General features: G+C 42.9%; 1 non-coding gene across 1 annotated transcript; it reads right to left on the minus strand.

Annotated features, from left to right (window-relative positions):
• Positions 1–415: 415 nt before the first annotated feature.
• LOC141715934 (small nucleolar RNA R71) lies at positions 416–522 on the minus strand. Its single transcript, XR_012572674.1, has one exon. It is a non-coding gene; the product is annotated as a small nucleolar RNA R71 (small nucleolar RNA).
• Between the last annotated feature and the right edge of the window lie 4558 nt (positions 523–5080).

Consider the following 5080-nt stretch of genomic DNA (forward strand, 5'->3'; position numbering starts at 1 on the left):
TGAGCAGAAAGAACCAGTAAACATGGGAGATCGTATTATTCAAGCTGACCCAGCTCTCATGGATTTTTCTCGGCCTAAAATTGATGACATTCAGTCAAGCATCCTTCATCCGGCTATTCAAGCTAACACCTTTGAAATCAAGCCGGGCACTATTCAGATGGTGCAGAATTCTGTTTCTTTTGGAGGAGCGGCAACTGAAGACCCCAACATGCACATAAGGAATTTTGTCGAGATCTGCAGCACTTTTAAGTATAATGGCGTGACTGATGAGGCTATCAAGTTGAGGCTTTTCCCATTCTCACTAAGGGACAAGGCTAAAGACTGGTTACATTCTGAACCAGCTGGGTCCATCACTACGTGGCAAGATCTTGCGCAAAAGTTTCTGGTGAAGTTTTATCCGATGGCAAAGACTGCTGCTATGAGGAGTGCTCTTACTCAGTTTGCGTAGCAACCTACAGAATCTATGTGCGAGGCTTGGGAACGCTACAAGGAAATGTTGAGAAAATGTCCACATCATGGAATGCCGGATTGGATGGTGATAACTGGTTTCTATAATGGTTTGGGGGGCCCAATCTCGGCCCATGCTCGATGCAGCAGCTGGAGGCGCCTTATGGGCTAAAAGCTATACTGAGGCGTATAATCTTATAGAGACGATGGCTGCAAATGAGCATCAAAACCCAACTCAGAGGATGACGTCAGGAAAGGTAGCAGGTATTCTGGAAGTTGATGCAGCCACCGCTATTGCAGCCCAGCTCCAAGCGCTATCAATGAAGGTTGATTCTCTGGCTACGTATGGAGTTAATCAAATAGCTATGGTTTATGAGCTTTGTGCAGGTTCTCATGCTACAGATCAGTGTTCTCTTGTAAACGAATCTGTTCAGTATGTGAATAATTATCAGCGACAACAGCAGCCTGTGCCAGCGACCTATCATCCTAACAACAGAAATCATCCAAATTTCAGCTGGGGGAATAATCAGAATGCTATTCAGCCACCATATCAGCAAGGAGTGAGTAAACAGTTTAACCCACCTGGATTCTAGCAACCACAGCAGTATGCTACAAGGCAATCATATCCTCAACAGAGAAGTGCAGCTGTACCTACTAGTGCTGATTTTGAGGAACTTAAGCTGTTGTGCAAGAGTCAGGCGGTTTCTATCAAGACCTTGGAAAATCAAATTGGTCAATTAGCCAATGCAGTGCTCAATCGTCAACCTGGCACTCTTCCCAATGACACGGAAGTACCAGGCAGGAAGGAAACTAAAGAGCAAGTCAAGGCTATTACCTTAAGGTCTGGAAAAGTAGCTGATGCTGAAAAGGCAAAAGAAGTAGAAGCTGAAATTAGAGGTGAAGAATCTAAGCAAAAGGAGAAAGCGGCGGAACCAAGGAAGACTACTGTTGAACACACTCTGCCTGAGGCTAATACAGGGGAGAAACAGCTCTATCATCCATCACCTTTTCCTAAGAGATTGCAGCAACAAAAGCTGGATAGACAGTTCGGGAAGTTTCTGGAGGTGTTCAAGAAACTTCACTTCAATATACCTTTCGCTGAAGCTCTTGAACAAATGCCTAGTTATGCGAAGTTTATGAAGATTATTCTTTCAAGGAAGGTGAAACTGGATGACCTTGAAACCGTTGCTCTCACGGAAGAATGCAGCGCTATTCTGCAACAAAAGTTACCACCAAAACTGAAAGATCCAGGAAGCTTCACCATTCCTTGCACAATTGGCAATCTGACGTTTGACAAGTGCCTTTGTGATTTGGGAGCAAGCATTAATCTGATGCCGTTGTCGATCTTTAAAAAACTGGATCTGCCTGATCCAAAACCCACGTACATGTCACTACAATTGGCTGACCGTTCCATTACTTACCCAAGGGGCATAGTTGAGGATGTGCTCGTTAAAGTGGATAAGCTCTTCTTTCCAGCAGATTTTGTTATTCTGGATTTTGAGGAAGATAAGAAGATTCCCATAATCTTGGGAAGGCCTTTCTTGGCTACTGGCCGTACCTTGATAGATGTGCAAAAAGGTGAACTTACTATGCGGGTCCAAGATCAGGATGTGACCTTCAACGTATTCAAGGCAATGAAATTCCCTACAGAAGATGAGGAGTGCTTAAAAGTGGATGTGATTGATTCCGCGGTTACTTCGGAACTCGATCACATGCTAATGTCTGATGCATTGGAAAAGGCCTTAGTGGGGGATTTTGACAGCAATGATGAAGATAGCAACGAGCAATTACAATATCTGAACACTTCTCCCTGGAAGCGAAAGCTGGACATACCATTTGAATCTTTTGGTACTTCTGACCTCAAGAACGCTGAAGGGAAGCTCAAACCATCAATAGAGGAAGCACCTACCTTGGAGCTCAAGCCATTACCTGAACACTTGAGGTATGCTTTTTTAGGTGATTCATCTACGTTACCTGTTATTATTTCATCTGACCTTTCAGGTAGTGAGGAAGACAAGCTCTTAAGGATTTTGAGAGAATTCAAATCGGCTATAGGATGGACCATAGCAGACATCAAGGGGATAAGTCCTTCATATTGTATGCATAAAATTCTGCAAGAGGAAGGTAGTAAGCCAACTGTGGAACAGCAGAGAAGACTGAATCCCATCATGAAGGAGGTGGTGAAGAAAGAAATTCTGAAATGGCTAGATGCAGGCATCATTTATCCTATTTCTGACAGCTCGTGGGTGAGCCCCGTACAATGTGTACCTAAGAAGGGAGGTATCACTATGGTCGCAAATGAAAAGAATGAGCTCATCCCTACTCAAACAGTTACAGGATGGAGAGTATGCATGGATTATAGAAAATTGAACAAAGCCACAAGGAAGGATCACTTCCCTCTTCCATTTATTGATCAGATGCTTGACAGATTGGCGGGACATGAGTATTTTTGTCTTCTGGATGGTTATTCCGGGTATAATCAGATTTGTATTGCACCAGAGGATCAGGAAAAGACTACCTTCACTTGTCCATTTGGCACATTTGCTTTTCGCAGAGTTTCGTTTGGGTTATGTGGCGCACCGGCCACCTTTCAGAGATGTATGATGGCTATATTCTCTGACATGATTGGAAATAATGTCAAAGTGTTCATGGATGATTTCTCCGTCTTTGGACACTCATATGATGAATGTTTGAATAATTTACGCGCCGTACTCAAAAGATGTGTGGAAACTAATTTGGTACTTAATTGGGAGAAATGTCATTTTATGGTGCGTGAAGGCATTATCCTTGGGCATAAGGTCTCTAGCAAGGGTCTGGAGGTGGACAAGGCCAAGGTGGGAGTCATTGAAAATCTTCCCCCACCTAATTCTGTGAAAGGAATCCGTAGTTTTCTTGGTCATGCGGGTTTTTATCGGCGATTCATCAAGGACTTTTCAAAGATATCTAAGCCGTTGTGCAATTTACTTGAGAAAGATGTGCCTTTCAAATTTGATGATGAATGTTTGGCAGCATTCGAGACTCTCAAGGAGAGTTTGATCACGGCACCAGTCATTACAGCACCAGATTGGACAGAACCATTTGAGATGATGTGTGATGCGAGTGATTATGCGGTAGGTGCAGTTCTGGGACAGCGTAAGAAAAATCTCTTCCATGTGGTCTACTATGCGAGTAAGACTTTAAATGGTGCCCAATTGAACTACACCACTACTGAGAAGGAGCTTTTGGCTATAGTCTTTGGCTTTGAGAAATTTCGATCTTATCTGCTTGGTACAAAAGTAACAGTATTCACTGATCATGCAGCTATTCGCTATCTGGTTTCTAAGAAGGATTCGAAGCCGAGACTCATTCGTTGGGTGCTTTTACTTCAGGAATTTGAGTTAGAGATCAAAGATAGAAAAGGTACTGAGAATCAAGTAGCTAACCATCTCTCTAGGTTGGAGAATCCCGATTCTACTTCACAAGATAGGATGTTAATCAATGAATCTTTTCCGGATGAGCAGTTGTTTGCAATTTAGGAGGAAGAACCATGGTTTGCAGATATTGTAAACTATCTCGTCAGCAATATAATGCCTCCTAATTTGACATCCGCTCAAAAGAAGAAGTTTCTGTATGAGGTGAAGTGGTATATGTGGGATGAACCATATTTGTTTAGACAGGGAGCTGACCAGATCATCAGGAGATGTATCCCGTTCTGTGAGACGGAGGGGATATTACGAGACTGCCATTCCACGGTTTATGGTGGACACTATGGCGGTGAGAAGACGGCAGCTCGTATTCTGCAAGCAGGTTTTTTCTGGCCTACTTTGTTCAAGGATGCTCATCAGTTTGTTTTAAGGTGTGATCGTTGCCAAAGAGTGGGAAATTTGTCAAGGAAGGATGAAATGCCATTAAATATGATGCTTGAAGTCGAGGTCTTGATGTATGGGGAATCGATTTCATGGGGCCTTTTATCTCGTCTTACAATAATCAGTACATCTTGCTGGCAGTCGATTATGTCTCAAAATGGGTCGAAGTTAAAGCTTTACCGACAAATGATGCAAAGGCAGTGCTAAATTTTCTTCATAAGCAAATTTTCACAAGGTTTGGAACACCTCGGGTAATCATAAGTGATGAAGGATCGCATTTTTGCAACCGTAAGTTCACTTCTATGATGCAGCGTTATAATGTGAATCATCGAGTAGCTACTGCCTATCATCCGCAAACAAATGGTCAAGTGGAAGTGTCTAACAGAGAGATAAAGCGCATTCTAGAGAAGGTTGTTTATCCGTCAAGGAAGGATTGGTCTTTAAAGCTCGATGAAGCTGTTTGGGCTTACAGAACAGCATACAAAACTCTACTTGGGATGTCACCGTTCCAGTTGGTGTACGGTAAGGGATGTCATCTACCTGCAGAGCTTGAGCATAAGGCCTACTGGGCATTGAAGAAGTTGAACCTGGATTTAGATGCAGCTGGTAAGAAAAGAATGCTTCAGCTTAATGAACTGGATGAATTTCGACTTCAAGCGTATGAAAATAACAAAATGTATAAGGAAAAGGTGAAGAGGTGGCACGATAGGAAGCTACATCCAAAGTTATTTGTGCCAGGGCAACAAGTTCTCTTATTCAACTCTCGGCTCCGACTTTTTCCTGGGAAA

This window comes from Apium graveolens, chromosome 3, assembly GCF_009905375.1.
Source record: "Apium graveolens cultivar Ventura chromosome 3, ASM990537v1, whole genome shotgun sequence".
In the NCBI taxonomy this organism is placed as follows: domain Eukaryota; kingdom Viridiplantae; phylum Streptophyta; class Magnoliopsida; order Apiales; family Apiaceae; genus Apium; species Apium graveolens.